The following is a 20043-nucleotide window of genomic DNA, read 5'->3' on the forward strand; positions in this document are numbered from 1 at the left end:
TATGTGTTGCTGTGTTTCTGAGCTTAGTCATACACTGTCATCTCTACAGTACTGGCTATATACCTATGTGCTGCTGTGTTTCTGAGCTTAGCCTACAGTGTCTGGTTCAAGGCAAAGTCATGGCATCATTTTATTTCATCCACTTTTATTTCTTGAAGCAAAAAACAAAAATGAATAAAGAGACAAGTACTTTCATTTGTGTGCCACAATGACCTCTTGCTCATACATAAAAATGTAGCCAAAAAGATTAAAACAGAGACTGAAGGAACACCCATTCAGAGCCTGCCCCACAGGTGGCCCATACATATACAGCCACCCAATTAGACAAGATGGATGAAGCAAAGAAGTGCAGACCGACAGGAGCCGGATGTAGATCGCTCCTGAGAGACACAGCCAGAATACAGCAAATACAGAGGCGAATGCCAGCAGCAAACCACTGAACTGAGAATAGGACCCCCGTTGAAGGAATCAGAGAAAGAACTGGAAGAGCTTGAAGGTGCTCGAGACCCCAAAAGTACAACAATGTCAAGCAACCAGAGCTTCCAGGGACTAAGCCACTACCTAAAGACTATACATGGACTGACCCTGGACTCTGTCCCCATAGGTAGCAATGAATATCCTAGTAAGAGCACCAGTGGAAGGGGAAGCCCTGGGTCCTGCTAAGACTGAACCCCCAGTGAACTAGACTATGCGGGGAGGGTGGCAATGGGGGGAGGTTTGGGAGGGGAACACCCACAAGGAAGGGGAGGGGGGAGGGTGATGTCTGTCCGGAAACCGGGAAAGGGAATAACACTTGAAATGTATATAAGAAATACTCAAGATAATAAAAAAAAAGAAAAAAAAAGTTTAGAATTGAAAAAAAAATTCAAAAAAAAAAAATGTAGCCAAATGTGGTAGTACAGGGTTTTAATTCAATCACTCAGGACATAGATTCAAGGCCAGTCTGAGATACCTGGCAAGTTCCAGGACAGCCAGAACTACAAAAAATAAAAATAAAAGAAGAAGGAAGGAAGAAAAAAGGATGGAAGGAAGATGAAAGAAAGAAAGAAAGAAAGAAAGAAAGAAAGAAAGAAAGAAAGAAAGAAAGAAAGAAAGAAAGAAAGAGACGAAGGAAGGAAGGAAGGAAGGAAGGAAGGAAGGAAGAAAGAAAGAAAGAAAGAAAGAAAGAAAGAAAGAAAGAAAGAAAGGAAGGAAAAGAAATTTAAGTCAAGGACTTTGAAGCTTTCATTATGCAATATGATTCAGAGTTTTGAATACAGTAAAGGTTTTTAAGAGGCATGATTACCAAAGGAAATAAAAAATAAAACTTGAAGACAAAGTTTCAACCCATAACTATCATTTTAAAGTAGTTTTATGATTTCATTTAGCAGGTATAAGTTAAGAAATCCATGTAAATGGGTTAGAAGAAAGAATCAGAGATTAAGTTCAGCCCCAGCATTACTGACACATTCTCCTTGTCTGCTTCAGCGACAGACTATTTCTTTGAGACCACAAGATCATTTCTTGCCTCCTCAGACTTACTTAAGCCATTGAATTTTTTAAGTGATTTGCTATGCAGCTATAACTGATACAAAAGATGTAGCCTCTGGAAAACTGGTGTAACAGTCTTTCAACAAAATGGCTATTTAATACATGCACACATCTCTTCAATTTATTTTCCCCAGGGGTGGGCAGGAAAAGAATAGAAAAGCTGAGTGAGTTGGGAGGGGATCTTTTTGTTTCTCAACTTGGCTCGTTCCAAAGCTAGTAAATGAGCCAAGAGCCACATAGATGGCAATCGAAGGCACTGAAGGCTAAATAAATTCATCAAGTAAATATTACACAAATCTTGGGTCTGGACAGAGCAGGCCTCAAGTCTCATGGTGACTATGAGACTGTGCCCTCTTAGGGTTTGTCTGCAAGTATGTACATGTAAGAATGGAATGTGACCTAAACTTTCAGTATGTCACATCTCTCAAACATAATTGTCTAGGCTGTAGCCCGGGTTCCAAGTGATGTCATTTTTAAATGTTTATTTTTTCCTTGATGAAGAGGAGATGTGTTGCATTAAGTAGAATAATCCCTTCTTTCCTTGCTAGCTCCTGGCCTCTCCTATTTCCTGTGAAACTCCTGCCACTGGTTATATTTGAATATGTGAACAGCTTTCAATTCAGTTGTGAAGAAGTGATGGGTAGGTATTCTTTTATTAAGTTGAAGTGTAAAAGTACACTAAAGTTATAAGAATGTAGGCTTTTAGTATAGTTACTTTCAGGTAATTGGATATATGGTGAATCCAAAAAGAGTTGAAATGGCCATATCCTATGCTCACCATAGCTTAGTTTTATACTCCTGTGTGAATGGTTATCGCTCTCATCATTATCAGTTAATATTTTATGATGCCTTCATTAAGGGAAGGCATTGTAATAGGCACCGTCAAGGACTTTACCACTTTACCTTTCCAGAGGACAACGTCATAGAATGTAATGAGCGTCTCATTTTCTCTGTCAGGGCAGAGATAAGATTAAAGGTTTTGACATGATGATAAGTTTTTGAAAAAGATATTGCCCTGAAAAGCCAAGAGGAAGGCTTCAGAGCACTCACTTCCAAAGTCCTTCATGGGAAGAAATTAATTACAGGTGCTCATTGAGAAGAGGTCAAGAAACAGCGGGACATGGCAGAGAGGTTCAAGAAGAATGAAGCTTGAGAAACAGCCCCTGGAGTGAGTACGAGGTGCTGATGATGAGCTGTATGTAGTAAGACCAGATAGGAATCAGTTGACAGGAAGTTAGCAGATCAGAGTGGGCTGGGAAAAAAGAAGAGGGGTTTGACCCTAAAAGCAAATGAAAACATGAGGTGTCAGTTGAGAACAAAGTCAAAGGAAGATGTCCCCAATATAGAAGGAATTCAAAAATGAAACATTTTGCTAATCATTGAAGTTGACTAATGTATAAATAGGAATTCATTATACAGTCCTTTCTATTTGACATATCTATTTTAATGCCCTTAGAATTAAGTTGGTAAAATGGAGGCAAAAACTGAGCATGTGAGGAGAAAGTAAAGAAATGAATTACAAGAGAATATTGGATGTATAAGAGAGAAGAGCAGCTGGTGACACATCTTGGGTGTGGCACACTGAGAATAAGAGAATTTATGACACAAGAAAGACCCAGAAACATTAATGAAGCCAATGATAAAATGTAGGTTAAAGAGGATGGTGAGAAAACAAACAAAACTATAAAATGAAAGAGAAGGTAGAGGGGGTGCTCCAGGCTTCCATTTCAATAGAGGGAGGAGAAACTATGGCTTGGGGAGGAACTTAAAGACTGTGACACAGGGATGGGATGACAGTGATGGAATGCTACAGTAAATACACATCTGCTGATCGGCGACAATCATCATGAGAGTCTAGCGAGCTAACACTGTAAGACACCCTATCACCACCCCAAGAGTACGAATGCTGGGAGCAGAGAGGCCCTCTAGGATTGCTAAATTGGAAGTGGTTGCCCCAAAACAGAAAGGTGTTACAGCAAGCAGCAGCTCTTTGGGGTGCCCACAGATAGCAATATAGGAATTCAAAGGGGAGGGGATAGTTAAAATGGCCACAAAAAGCAAAGTGGAAACTTAAGGAGGTGACCTCTGAAATGCCCATGAAGAACAAAGTGGGAACTCAAAGGGTGTAAGTAGACACCTGAGATGCACACAGAAAGCCAAGGAGCAAAGGGAGCATTCAGGGGCAGAGGACATCCATTTGATCCCAAACAAATACAACAATAAACACCCTGTGGCCCAAAGACTGCCCTTATGAACCTTGCTAGAAATGAGTTCTCAGGGCCCACTTTAGGCCTTCCAAGTCAGAGTCTAGATTTTAACAAGACTACAAATGATCTATTAGTTAGTCAGCCTTCAGTTACTATGACACATACTTACAAATAATTAACTTAATAAAAGAATAGGTTCATTTTAACACATAGTTTGGAAGTTTTAGCCACCATCGATTACTTCTGTTGTTTTGAGGTGTGTGCCAGGATAGCACATTATGGTTTGGTTTTATGTGATGGGACAAAACTGTTCACCTCATGGCTAATACATGACAAAAGAGGAAAAAATGAGTAGAGGCTCAACTATCTTCTTTAAGAACATGCCCTTTGGTGATTTGAAACCTCTCATTAATTCCCACATTATAAAATGGCCAAGCCCTTGCTTCCCAGTGGCACCAAGCTAGAGGTCATCCCTCTGATTCATGGCCATGTAAGATCCAGACTGTGGTGATTCATATACACACTCCGTTTAAGAAGTACTGATTAATAACTTTGCCAGACACTTTCATAGAACTACAGAGAGTCACAGAATTGATTGACTAAGCTTCTGTTTTAGTAAGATTAAGAGACACCCCATAGCAACTCTTATAAAGGAAAACATTTCATTGGGGCTGGCTTATAATTCTGAAGTTTAGTCTATTACCATCATGGCAAAAGCCTGCATGTGGTATACACATGCAGACATGGTATTGGAGAAGGAGACAAGAGAGATAAGAGTTCTACATCTGGATCATCAGGCATGGGGTGTGGGGGGTGGAGAAAGAGAGATTGAGACCAAGAGCCAGCCATTAGGCCTGGATTGAACTTCTGAGACCACCAAGCTCATTCTCAATGACACAACTATTCCAACAAGGTCACATCTCCTAATCTTTATAAATACTGCCACTCCCTATAAGCCTATAGGGACCATTTTTATTCAAACCACCACTGTCTCAATTACAAACTATAAGAGATAGATACTATGTATGGTTACTAAGGACCCAGACCTAAAAGTTCCTACCCTAGAGCCTGTCTACATTTGCCTCTGGACTCATTCATTTGTGGACAATAGACACTCCACAATGTTTCTGTGGATCTAGTAAACGATGTAGCCTCAGCTCAGTCCCCTCAGCCTGCCCTAATGGCTGTACTACCTTAGGATTTGGGCCCTGTAGACTAAGGATTCATCATAAACACACAAACAAGATGTTAAACCTCACCCTTCCCCCCAAATCACCAGTTCCTTAGTAATGTTCCCTCAAGAAGAACAACTTAGATGAAATTTAAGACACTGAATTGACAAGAACAATTCTAAATACACTCAATGAATTCAAAACATTCAAAGAGGACACAAGAAAATACACCAAAATGAACTTAAAAGAAGACAGGGATACAATGATTAAAGTGCAAGAAAACACAAATGGCTGAATGAAAAAAAAAACAATGAAAATGTGAAAATTAAATATACAGAGAAATACTTGTCAGGTGTGGTGGTGTGGTGGTGCACAACTTTAATCCTAGCATTCAGGAGGCAAAAACAGGCTTAGCTCTACAAGTTCAAGGACAGCCTAGACTATATGAGTTCCAGGCTAAACCTAGGTATGTGATAAGAACAAAGACAGACAGACGGACAGACAGACAGACAGACAGACAGACAGAAGATAGAATGTCTGAAGACAAGTAGAAGAACTGGATCACTCAATCAAAGAAAATGATGTTTTTAAAACCTCACAAAAAGAATACGCAGGAAGTTTGGGACACTATGAAAATATCTAATCTATGAATTATTGACAAAGAAAAGACACTAGAGGAATATACCGCCACTATGATAACTCTACAGAAGGTACCAAGGGAAATATTTTGGGCTGAAAAGAGAGATTAAAACACAAAAAGCCATAAAATAAAAATGGTAAGTACTAGGACAGTTAATCAAAGGAGATATAAGAAAACACCACAAAAAAAGGAAGAAAGAAAGAGAAAAGAAGGAAGAGGAGGGGGAGCAATACTTAACCTGCATGGGGAGATACCACCATGATCACAAAAATGTTTTGTTGTTGTTAGGTTGTTGTTGTTGTTGCTTTTGGTGTGTGTGTGTGTGTGTGTGTGTGTGTGTGTGTGTGTGTGTGTTGTTTGTACAAGGTTTAGCCGTTGCACTCTGGATGTGCTGACCCCTACCATTTCTCCAAATGTGGAAAACTAGACTACATAACTTGTGGTAATAAAACACACACACACACACACACACACACACACACACACACACGCAATAAGGCCAAGAATTAATATGGATCTTTCAATAACCCTAAATATTAATCACAATACAGTTATGAGGGCAGATTTCAATAACCTGCTCTCATCTCACCAAGCCAGATCATTCTGACATAAAATAAACAGAGACATTGGACATAAACATCACCATAAATCAAATAGATTTAACAGACACTAATTAGTACACATATGAAGCTACAGAAAAGGCTCTACAGTTAAGAATGCTTACAACTAGTGAAGAGGGTCAAGATGCAGTTCCCAGCATCCACATTGCAGCTCACGGCCATCTGTAACTGTGGTTCTCAGGAATCTGATTCTCTTGCCTGGTCTTGCTTCTTCATGCACATAATAAAGATGCACAAACTAAGACAAATGTTTATTTAAAAAATAACTCGTGGAAACAGTTCTCTGCACCCAAATCCCGTGGGAGGGAGAGCTAAACCTTCAGAGAGGCAGATACGCCTGGGAAACCAGAAGAGACTGCACTCTGTGCACATCCAGTCGCCAGAGGAAAACACCAAACGTCATCTGGAATCCTGGTGCACGGAGGCTCCCGGAAAGAGCGGCGCAGATCTTCCCGGTTGCTGCCACAGCGGAGAGGACTTAGGCAGTACCCCATGAGCAAACTTGAGCCTTGGAACCGCAGGTAGGACCAACTTTTCCCCTGCAAGAAACCTGCCTGGTGAACTCAGGACACACAGAGGCAAAATTCCTCTAGGACCGGGCACTTCCTGTGTTTACCGGAAGTCCCACACCCGCGGATCCCGGCCCGCAGCAGCTCTCTGCTCCCAAACCCCGTGGGAGAGAGACCTCACCGCCTGATCAGGTGGGCACTCCTGAGGCTGCAGAGCGGAGGAGACCACCAACACTGCCCACCCCTGCCCACATCCCTGGCCCAAGAGGCAACTGTATAAGGCCTCTGGGTTCCCGTAGGGGAGGGCCCAGGGGTGGCAGGACCCCTGCGCCTGAGACACAGCCGGAACCTGAAGGAAACAGACCGGATAAACAGTTCTCTGCACCCAAATCCCGTGGGAGGGAGAGCTAAACCTTCAGAGAGGCAGATACGCCTGGGAAACCAGAAGAGACTGCACTCTGTGCACATCCAGTCGCCAGAGGAAAACACCAAACGTCATCTGGAATCCTGGTGCACGGAGGCTCCTGGAAAGAGCGGCGCAGATCTTCCCGGTTGCTGCCACAGCGGAGAGGACTTAGGCAGTACCCCACGAGCAAACTTGAGCCTTGGAACCACAGGTAGGACCAACTTTTCCCCTGCAAGAAACCTGCCTGGTGAACTCAAGACACAGGCCCACAGGAACAGCTGAAGACCTGTAGAGAGGAAAAACTACACACCCGAAAGCAGAACACTCTGTCCCCATAACTGGCTGAAAGAAAACAGGAAAACAGGTCTACAGCACTCCTGACACACAGGCTTATAGGACAGTCTAGCCACGGTCAGAAATAGCAGAACAAAGTAACACTAGAGATAATCTGATGGCGAGAGGCAAGTGCAGGAACCCAAGCAACAGAAACCAAGACTACATGGCATCATCAGAGCCCAATTCTCCCACCAAAGCAAACACGGAATATCCAAACACACCAGAAAAGCAAGATCTAGTTTCAAAATCATATTTGATCATGATGCTGGAGGACTTCAAGAAAGATATAAAGAACTCCCTTAGAGAACAAGTAGAAGCCTAAAGGGAGGAATCCCAAAAATCCCTGAAAGAATTCCAGGAAAACACAATCAAACCGTTGAAGGAATTAAAAATGGAAATAGAAGCAATCAAGAAAGAACACATGGAAACAACCCTGGACATAGAAAATCAAAAGAAAAGACAAGGAGCTGTAGATACAAGCTTCACCAACAGAATACAAGAGATGGAAGAGAGAATCTCGGGAGCAGAAGATTCCATAGAAATCATTGACTCAACTGTCAAAGATAATGTAAAGCAGAAAAAGCTACTGGTCCAAAACATACAGGAAATCCAGGACTCAATGAGAAGATCAAACCTAAGGATAATAGGTATAGAAGAGAGTGAAGACTCCCAGCTCAAAGGACCAGTAAATATCTTCAACAAAATCATAGAAGAAAACTTCCCTAACCTAAAAAAAGAGATACCCATAGGCATACAAGAAGCCTACAGAACTCCAAATAGATTGGACCAGAAAAGAAACACCTCCCGTCACATAATTGTCAAAACACCAAACGCACAAAATAAAGAAAGAATATTAAAAGCAGTAAGGGAAAAAGGTCAAGTAACATATAAAGGCAGACCTATCAGAATCACACCAGACTTTTCGCCAGAAACTATGAAGGCCAGAAGATCCTGGACAGATGTCATACAGACCCTAAGAGAACACAAATGCCAGCCCAGGTTACTGTATCCTGCAAAACTCTCAATTAACATGGAGAAACCAAGATATTCCATGACAAAACCAAATTTACACAATATCTTTCTACAAATCCTGCACTACAAAGGATAATAAAGGGTAAAGCCCAACATAAGGAGGCAAGCTATACCCTAGAAGAAGCAAGAAACTAATCATCTTGGCAACAAAACAAAGAGAAGAAAAGCACACAAACATAACCTCACATCCAAATATGAATATAACAGGAAGCAATAATCACTATTCCTTAATATCTCTCAACATCAATGGCCTCAACTCCCCAATAAAAAGACATAGATTAACAAACTGGACAGCAATGAGGACCCTGCATTCTGCTGCCTACAGGAAACACACCTCAGAGACAAAGACAGACACTACCTCAGAGTGAAAGGCTGGAAAACAACTTTCCAAGCAAATGGTCAGAAGAAGCAAGCTGGAGTAGCCATTCTAATATCAAATAAAATCAATTTTCAATTAAAAGTCATCAAAAAAGATAAGGAAGGACTCTTCATATTCATCAAAGGAAAAATCCACCAAGATGAACTCTCAATCCTCATCTTCGGTTGGTTTATATACAAGTGTGCAATTTCTAGGCTTGAAAGTAAAATGATGCTATCTGGTGCTGGATAGAGGAGCCTTATTTTTTATTATGGCAGCTTGCTATTTTTGTAACATGGTGATTTGGTTGAACACAATAAAGTACAGTAGTAACTGATCTCCCCTTCTTTCTGGATGAGTGAGGAGATGATTAAATGTTGATGTCAGCATCCTTGAGCATATTCAGATGAGCTTCTGCTTCTGTTGAAAAGGATGCTGTGTTTGATTGTGGTCCGAAGCTTTGAAGCACTACTTGGCATCTCCTTCCTTGGAGGTCTCACTGTTTAAACATAACAAATTTGATAGCTTGTTGGTAAGGTGCGGTCCAGCTTGTCTCCACTAGGTCATCTTCATGTGAATCCGGTGGTTATACGGTTTTGTTCTAGGGATATTTCTTTTTTTTTAAATAACGGTTTTAGCTGACATTCATGGAGAGAATGAATCCTTAGAACTGTGCCACTAGTGAAAGGAAATCCTGTCTAGAGTATGTTTCTTTACAAAGCTGTGTCACACCATCCTTTGGGCCCTCTGCTGGAAAAGTAGAATCAAGTCTCAAATAATGCCTTTTAAATTGTATCCTCTAGTATTATAGATGTAGGACAGTACTGTATCATACCTATGTGGATGTAAAATAGCTTGTACCTGCTTTATGATACGTAGTAGTGACCGTGCTTTATCAGAGCTGTTTTTAATGATGTTGCTCAGAATGTTTTCTTTCCAGATGATGATTGAGAAGCTAATTTAAAAAAAAAAATGGTGCCAGGTACCACAAGAGTAACAGAACTGTGCTGTTTTCTCGGGTTTTGTTTTTTTACTTTTTTTTTTTTTTAATGGAGTGTGCTGGATGTCTCTACAGTTTTGTTCAGATGACTGCAGAACCTGGAAAAGCTGTTGCTGCTGTTGATGCATAACACACTGCTATTATTGGTCTTTTTATATAAATATAAATATATATATACAGATATATAATTTGAATTTTTTGAAACTTTAGCTGTGCTGTCAACTTTGGAAAAAAGTATCCCCGTTTACTGTGTTGAGTTGGCACTGTACAGAAATTAGCAGCCATATTGGTCTAGAAATGTTGAACTTAAGTTTTTTCCATTTGTACAGGGGTAACACACTGTATTAAATATGTAAGGTCTTATCTACGTGGGTTTGATTACAAAAACTAATAAAGTATTCTCTAAATTTAAAAAAAATGCATTGTATGAAAAAAAAGCTAAAAAAGGGAAATTGTGCAAATTGATTATTCAAAGACAAACATTTTAACAAAAATGGGAATATGATGTGGATATATAGTTCCCTGGGAAAGAGTATGAATTGCTCATACCTATAAAATGTGTATATATATATATATATTATATAAGTATAATATATATAAGTAAATAAAGAACATTATAAATTGAAAAAAAAAGAATTAAAAGTCTACCAACAGGAAAAAAAAAATAACTCGTGTACTTCTCAGCAAGTCATGTACTATCTCTCAAATAGAGTACATATTGGGATATAAATCAAGCTTCAAACAATATAAGAAACATGAAATAACAATCCTTATTCTATCTGATCACAGCAGAATAAAGCTAGATCTCAACAGCAAGAAAAACTACAGAAGACACACAAACACTGAAATTAAGCGACACACTATTGAATGTGGTCTCACTAAAGAAATTAAAAAAGAAAAAATTTAAAATCCCAGAACAGTATAAAATTAAAACGCAAGACTAAAATATCTGAGGAACACAATAAAGGTGGTTCCAAAAGATAATTCAATTATACTGAATGTTTATATAAATAATCTTTACAGATCCCAAATAAATTACTTAAGTTTTTAGTAATATCAATAATAAATAAACTCCAAAGCAGTAGACAGAAATAATTAAGATAAGACCATTACAACAGACATCATTGAATTTTATAAAATAATGAATGTATACATTTAAAAGAACTATACACCACTAAATTGGATTTTCTAGATGCATATAACACACCAAAATTAAACCAAGATAAAATAAACAATTTAAAAGACCTGTAACTGACAGTGATGAGGCAGAAATAAAATGTCTCCCAACTAAAAAACATAAAAGCTAGATGAATCCACTGCAAAATTCTACCAGAACATCATAAAAAGGTCTAACATCAATATTTCTCAAATTATTCCATAAACAAGAGAAGAAAAGTCTTCAAAATTCTTCTTATAAAGTTGGTAATACTAAAGACAAAACAAAAATAGAAATTTCCCTGATATAGATGGATGCACAGTTTCTAATAAGATACTGGCAAGGCAAATTGAAGATTGCATTAGAAAGATCACTCATTATGACCTTTGTTACTTCATTCCAGAGATACAGGGACAGTTCAACACACATAAATTAGCCAATGTAGTACATTCCATAAGTGGATTGAAAGTCAGAAGTCACGTGACAAAATCCAACATCTTTGTATTTTAAAAAAGAGGCTAGAATGGAGATGAGATTTGTCAACATCACAGAAGCTACAGCCAACAGTGTACTAGGTAAAGGAAAACTCACAGCATTCTCACCAAACTCAGGAGCAAGACAAGGGTGTCCATGCTCCCCAATCCTCTTACATAGAGTGAGTGATGTCTTAGCTACAGCAATAAAACAAGAGAAGGAAATAAAACGATACAAATAGAAGCAAACAAAATTACTTCCAATTGTACACGGTATGATTCTATACCAGGAGAGAACTTAACAACTCCATCAAGAAAACTCTTGAAGTGATTAACTCTGTCAACATACTGGAAGGACACGAAGTTGGCACACACCGTCAAAATCAATGATCATCTTATAATACCAATGAAAGGCATACTGAAAAAGAAACAAGCCAGGAAGCAATCTCACTCACAACACCCTCAAAAATACTTAAGAGTACATCTAACCAAGTAAATGATAGGCTTTTTAAAATAATTTTAATCTCTCTCCCTCCCTCTCTCTCTCTCTCTCTCTCTCTCTCTCCCTCTCTCTCTCTCTCTCTCTCTGTGTGTGTGTGTGTGTGTGTGTGTGTGTGTGTGTGTGTGTGTGTTATGGCTAAAGACAGTGAAAACTATGTTTCCTAGTTGTTTGCATTTCTTCTTTTGATAGTGTTATTTCCATAGCCCATTTTGTAATTAGGTTTTTTTTCCCTAGTATTTTGTGCAGGATAAGAGACACAGATCTAGTTGCATTTTCTACATGTTGATATCCAGGTTTCCAAGCACAATTTGTTAAAGATATCATCCTCTCATTAATATGTATTTTTGTTAACGATCAAAAATCAGGTAGTTGTCATTGTGTAGACTTATATGTGGGTTCTTTGTTCCATTGATTTCTCTTTATGTGTTTGTTTTTTATGTCAATACCACATCGTTTGTTTTTATTACTATGACTTTGGGATATAACTGAAGTCAGATATGATGACAGCTCCTGAAGCATTGCTTCTGTTATGGATTGGCTATTCTTGGTCTTTGTTCTTCCATATGTATTATAAAATGTTTTCTCTGTGTCTGCAAAAAATGGCTCTGGAATTTGATTGGGATCATATTGAGTTTATACATTGCATTTGGTAAGGCAGACATTTTCAGCAAGATTAATTCTATTCTGTGAGCACAGGAGAACTTTATGTCTCCTGGTGCCTTTCTCAGTTTCTTTCACCAATGTCGTGGCTTTAATTGTATAGTTATAATTCTGACAAAGAATCAATGTCTGGAATATCCCAAGAACTCAAAAACCTAAACACCAGGAAAAAAATAACTGAATTACAAATGGGCTATCAAATAAATAAAAGTATCAAAAGAAGAAGAACAGGCAACTATGAAACAATGTTTTCAACATCTTTAGGCATTAGAGAGAGAGAGAGTGAGAGAGAGAGAGAGAGAGAGAGAGAGAGAGAGAGAGAGAGAGAGAGAGAGATTCAAACTATTTAACAGTCCATCCTATGTCAGTCAAAATAGGTATCATCAAAACTATAAATTACAACACAGGCCTGTAAAGATGGCTCAGTGGTTAAGAGCACTTGCTATTCTTGTAAAGTAACCAGTTTGGTTCCCAGCACCCTCATGATGACTCACAACTACCTGTAAATCCAGGTCCAAGGAACCTGATACCCCTCTGGCCTCCACAGGAACTCCACACTTTGTACACATAAAGGGAAAACACTTAAACACAAAAAATAAAAAATTTAAAAATTAAAAAATATAAACAACAAATACTGGCATGGATGAAGAGAAAGGGGTAGCCTTCTACAGTTTTGGTGGGAGTGTAAACTAGTTCAATAACTTTGCAAACCAATCTGGAGGTAAAATTCATAAGTAGGACATTCACCACTTGACTAGTCTACATATCAAGTTCCAGGAGCTACATAGTGAGGTCCTGTTTCCAAAAACAAACAAACAACAAAAATAAGAACAAAATCTATTGGACATCTACAGTCTGCCATGTGCTGTACTCCATACTACTAACAACCACCCAAGTATATTCTCTACTTCTCAATTCTGCAGCTTATTGCCAGAAGAAGATGCTTGTGATTGTAGATCAGCCTTGAGAGCTTGTGAGGTTCATCTAAACTTTGGGTCTCTGTGAATAAGAACAGATCTGAAGTTAATGATGGTCCTCCTTCAAACTTGACTTCTATATTCTACTGTGATAAGTGGAAATAGCACAATTGTGACAGAATATAGTCCTGTGTTGAATCTGGTTACAACACCAACCTACTTCCTTTTGAAATTTGGTCTTACCATTTTTCCTGCCTCAGAATTTAGTCTTGACCTACAATTTTGACTCTCTTCACCTAACCATTTTGCAACGGAGGATCATCCCATAAAGTCAGTATAGTTATGTAGCCAGAGTTTTCCTGAAGGAATATAGCAAATATAACCAATGCCTAAAGGAAATAACTCAAGAGAGAAAAGATTCATTTTTTTCTCTCTGTCGGAGTTTTGCTCCATTGTTTTAAGGCTGTGGCTGAGCAGAAACACCATGGAGAAAGGATATGGCAAGGGAAAAATTGTTTGCATGGAAACCAGGAAGCAAGGAAAAGCAACAGGAAGAAGAGTCCTGAGTGAAGTTATATACTTCAAAGACATTCCCTCTGTGGCCTTCTTCCTCTAACCTAGCCCCACCTCCCACAGTGTTACTACCTCTAAACCATGTAGTCAAATTTAGGATTTATTTATTAGATAAACTGTTTATTAGGAAGATCACAACCTACACAACACAATCATCTGTAGAAGCACCAGCAGAGACACCTCAACAGATGTAATTTATTTATAATCCCTAGTTATCTTTCAAGAGAGCTCACAGTTCACATGAAATGAAAGCATCTTTAGGCAATATGGTTACATCTGCCCTCGATCTTCTTACTTGTTTCTCCTTCTATCAGATGAACAGAAACTCTGACACATATGGGCTTGAGTCCAGGTACTAGTTTCTAACTGTGTGATCTTGAACAGGCTCCTTACCTCTCTGAGCCTCAGTTTTCTTCCACGGAACAACTCATAATTTGCTATGTGTTTTTTAGACTACTGTATTGCACCAAACTAGCATACCTACTCTCATAGTTAGGGTTTCTATTGCTGTGATAAAACACCATGACCAAAAAGCAAGTTGGGGAGAAAAGAGCTTTTTTTGGCTTACACTTTCTGAGCACTATTCATCAAGGAAGGAAATCAGGACCAAAACTCAAACAGGGTAGAATCCTGGAGGCAGGAGCTGATGCAGAGGCCATGAAGGGATGCTGCTTACTGGCTTGCTCCCCATGGCTTGCTCAGCCTGCTTTCTTATAGAGCCCAGGATCATCAGAACAGAGACAGCACTATCCACAATGGACTGGGCCCTCCCCCAACAATCACTAATTAAGACAATGCCTCATAGTTGGATGTTATTAGAGCATTTTTCTCAAATGAAGTTCCCTCCTTTCAGATAGCTGCTTTATGTATCAAGTTGACATGAGAGTTGCCAAGATACCTACTTCCTCCTACTAGTTAGGAGATCTTGGCCAAGTTATCTAACTTCTCTATGCTTCGGTTTCCTTCTGACAGAAATACAGACTGAAATGAAATTTGCTTTATACAGTTATCATGAGAAAACTATTGTTCCACATCTGTTTTAGACCAAGTTTCATTGCTATAACAAAATACTAGAGACCAGGTAGTGTATAAAGGATAGAAATTTGACTCACATTTCTAGGGACTAGGAAAATCAAGAGTATGGTACCAACATCTGGTGAGACATCAAGCTATTTCATAATCTGAAGGAGGACATCATATAGTTGGGCAGATCTCCTTAGCCCAGATACCCTTTTCTCTTTTTTAAAGTCAGTAATGTGATCATGGGAACCTCACTTATATGACCCCAACTAATCCTAATTGTCTCCCACATGTTCCACTTCTAAATACCATTTGCATACTAACTTGAAGATTGGGTTTCCTACACATGACCTACTGAGTAACACTAACTTAAGCAGCATCAATAAGAATGAAATACACTTCCTATTGTATTTATTATTGTATTCCTATTAGTATTTATTTTCCTCATCTTCTTTTCTTATAAGCACCATCTATTTTCAGATGTCTGTAGTGCATAGCATATAAATTGTCAATATTCTGAAAAATATAAATGGTGTTATGAAAACCAAAACTGGCACCTGCAGAGGCTAACATAGTTAAAACAGTTTCTTATGATATATGCTTATGCATACGCTTATGATATGCACTTATACATATATCTTTTATTTTTTATTTTCAAATATATGTATGTGAATTGCTTAGTGTTGGGGAAAATAAGTTTTTTTTTTCTTTTTAATTGGGAGAAAGTTGTACATAGTGGTGAATGCTGCGTAAACCAGTACTCAGAAAATTGAAGTAGAAGGATTACAAATTTAAGGCCAGCTAGGACTGCATAGTGATACTCTGTCTCAAAACAAAAAATAAGAATGACCATTACCTGTACAAAGATGTCTTAGTTAGGGTTTACTGCTGTGAACAGACACCGTGACCAAGGCAACTCTTATAAGGACAACGTTTAACTGGGGCTGGCTTACAGGTTCAGAGGTTCAGTTCATTATCATCAAGGTGGGAACATGGCAGCATCCAGGCAGGCATGTGCAGGAGGAGCTGAGAGTTCTACATCTTCATTTGAAGCCTGCTAGAAGAAAACTGACTCTGAACACAGCTCCAACGCTCACTCCCACAGTGATACCTTCCTCCAACAAAGCCACACCTTCAAATAGTGCCACTCCCTTGGCCATGCAAATTCAAACCACCACAAAAGACACAGACCAAGAGTGTTGAAGCATGTAGTCAGATTTATGGGCTAAGAAAAATGCAGTGTTAAAATGTTTCTGCATTAAGTTGGAATGGAGCAGTCAGTGTGCCTGTGTGGAGGAATGAAAAAAAAAATTCTTTAAACATTTAATGTGAGATTTTAAGCCTAGTTTCCTTTAAAATCCACATGTGTGTTTAGTTTCGAAGATGAGATATTTCAGTTATTGCCATTTGACTTCACAGATAGTGCAAGAGAAATGAGTTCTTGTTGAGAGCAACTTTCACCTGTAACCATGGTAACATGGGTAAATGCTGAAACAAATCAATATTGGAACTGGTTGCTCAGGACAGACTTATGGCCAATGCTCAAGTCTCTCCAAAAGGTTATGGCTATGCCCTTTTGTACTAAGACCAGTGCTAAAGAAGGCCACACAATACCCCTTTGAGCCACGAGGCAAGATTAACTTTGCATTTATGAATTCAGAATTTGAAGCTAACTGACATGTTGACTTTGGGTATATACAGCAATTGCTAGATTCTAAGTCCAAGCCTTGGCACAAGCCATAGCATAGTATCTGCCTTCTAGAACTTCTCTGAGTGAATGCATGAATAACATGGAGCAGAGAAGCAAGCATGTCTGACATGCAGGAAGTTCTACGGACCCGGAGGTGGTCTGAATAAGAATAGCCCCATGGGCTCATGTATTTGAATGCATAGTCACTAGGAAGTATAACTCTTTGATAGGATTAGAAGGATTAGGAAGTGTGGCCTTGCTGGGGAGGGACGTTTGTCACTAGGGGTGCTTTGTCACTGGCTGTGGGATTTGAGGTTTCAATATCTCATGCAAGGTCCAGTGTCTCTCTTCTTCAGATTACATGTAGCTCTCTGCTATTGTTCTTGTGCTTATAGCTTTGCTCCTCGCTGTGATGATAATGGACTGACTCTCTGAAGCTGTAAGGAAATCCCAATCAAATGATTTCCTTTGTAAGACTTGCCTTGGTCTCTTCACAGCAATAGAACAGAGACCAAGGCAGATCCTGTGAAACCTGCAGTGACTCCAGATTCTGAAATAGGAAGAGAAGGCTGGAGTGAGACTCTGTCCTCCAGTTCTTCATTTGCTCCCTTAGTGGTTAAGTCTATTCCAGGCCAATGACTCTTGTAGTAATTCTCATAATTAAATGACCTGGGCATGAAAAGGCTAGCCATGCCAGTCAAAGTCCACTGTTCACTTGAAGAACAGCTGGTTTATTATTCTTCTAGTCAGGGGATGCAAGACAGTTCCCAAGCCTTCTCTCAGTTCCCACCCTACATGCACATCCATCTCCTCATGCTCTACAAATCATGCTCAAATCATCTCTGCCTTACCATTGTTAAATTTCCTTCTATCTGCCAGCACATGCTATAACATGACCCTTTGAGAAATAAGCAAGCTCCAAATTTTCTAAAGAGTGTACTAAGAAATTCTGATCAGATGCTATAACAGAAGGGTTCAATGGATATAAAGTTAGAGGCACTGGGTATTACATTCACAAACCAAGTTAAAACCCTAAACTTTTCTACCATTTGGAGCTCTGGCTTTGCTCTATTGAGTTTCCCCAACACATCAACTATATAAAGATTTTTGTTTTATTGTTTGAGAACATTTTCTCCTCTCCAATTCCTCTCTTAATCCTACCCAGCTCTACTCCCAGCTACTTTCCTCCCTGATTTTATGTACTCATAAAACAAAACAAAAACACAGAGTCAGGTCAGGCATGGTGGTGCAAGATTTTAATCCAGCACTCAGATGGCAGAGGCAGGTGGATTTCTGTGAATTCAAGGCCAGCCTAATCTACAGAGTGAGTCCCAGGACAGCCTGGACTACATAGAGACCCTGTCTCAAAACAAACACCAATGCACCTGTACGTGCATCGGGGTAGGACTATATACTAAAGTATTGTTAGTGTCTCAGGGGCTGAATTCCAAATGAAAACTAACTCCCTTATCCCCAGTCCCCTGCTGCCATCACTCCAATAGCTCCTTAGGTGATAATGGACATTGTGAGCCCCGCCCCTTCTATTCTGGAAATTTGCATGGTTTCATTTTGTGCAGGTCATCCCAGTTTCTGTGAATTTATGTGTGCAATAATACTGTCACATGCAGAAAATACTGTTCCACTACACACATTGTCCCCTCTTGTTTTTCCAGTCTTTCCCCTTGCTTTCTTCTACCATCATCTCTGAACTTTGTACAGAATTCCCACTTAGAGCAATAAAGGACTCATAGTCTCTTATTCTATACGTGCTTGCTATTTGTGGGTCTCAAAGCAAAGTCATCTGATGCAAGTTAATAGACGCACTAGTCTATATTATAAAGATAAGAACTTGGGCAGCTTATCTATCGCTAGATCTACTTCTTAGTAGAATAATATTAGGTTCTTCCCCTAGGGTTTTTCGGTTTGGTGCCTAATGAATAATACTAAGCACGAGTTGCATTATTATAGAAGATTTCTTGAGAGAAGTGACTGCTGGTAACACGTCTGGAGAGATTAAAGATAAAAGGTGGGAAAGTCGGAGAAGGAAGGAGGGAAGCTTGTCCACAAAGGATGTTGACTGGGTTTCTATCTTAGCCTGGGTGTGGACCTCTCACAGGCCTCCCAGCTCTTCAGTATAGACTGATTCCAGGTCTATCTCTGGCAAATAAATCTTGCTGACACTTACAAGCACCTCAGCAAAGTTGGCTTGCTTCTCGGCTTCTTCTCAGCCCCTCACTGGTATTTTCTATCATTTTTCTGCCACCCTTCTGGGACCTTAGGAAATAAGTTTTAGCAGTCTCTTGCAAGGCAAGCAAAGACCAGGACCTGAAATGTATCGGTGTGGAGCCGAACGTAAAACTGTGGAGTTCCTCCTCATCTCTTTCCGTATGCTCAGTACCTATGGACAACCTCCTTTCCAGCAAGCAAAAGACATCGGTAAAGGGACGAATATCTACTTTTCTGCAAGCTAAAAATGCTGCTTGCCTTTCAGCGTGCGAATAGGCATTTGTTTGAGTAGGAGACAGAATGCAAAGTTTTCAGGGAAGGCTCTAATAATGAGGCATGTGAATGGACAACATACACATTGACTGACTTCTCTCAACTGAACAAATGAGTTGTCCTCCTTGTGTTGTGTGGTGAGGTTTGGCAGTTTAGAAGTTTCCTCAGTGCTAGAGACCAGGGATCCCCCATGTTCTGTTAGCGTGCGGCTGAATCTAGTGGAAGAAAGGCCTTGGACTTCCTGCTGGAGAAGACCCTTTGATCAAAACTCCACTCTTGGGGGGCCCATGAGAATACTACCATTTTACTATTCTTTTCCTGTCTTCCTTCAAAAATTCCATACCCACAATCTTCAATTTCTCCTAGAACTGTCATCTCTCATTTCTGAGTCAGCCCTTCCCAGAGGACTGGATGCAGAAGGGGGCTTTGTCTTCTCAGCCATGTATTGCTAATATTCCATGAGGACAGAGAGTAAACAATAAACCTTCAAGCGAGGGCCTAGCCAGAGTGAAGAGATGATGCAGTGCGTACGACTGTTTGCAGAACAAACACGAGGACCTGAGCTTGGATTACAGCACCCAACTAAAAGCCTGGCATGGCCATTGGTGCCGATAACCCTAGCACTTGAGGGCAGGGAGAGCACATCCAGTACATCATCCAGAACTTGGTCTAAGTGTGACTGGGCCTGGTGGAAACAGAAGAATCCTTGGACCTTGCTAGAAAGTCATCCTAGCAGAGAAACT

This window comes from Rattus norvegicus, chromosome 2 (assembly GCF_021556685.1).
Source record: "Rattus norvegicus strain SHRSP/BbbUtx chromosome 2, alternate assembly SHRSP_T2T, whole genome shotgun sequence".
Lineage (NCBI taxonomy): Eukaryota > Metazoa > Chordata > Mammalia > Rodentia > Muridae > Rattus > Rattus norvegicus.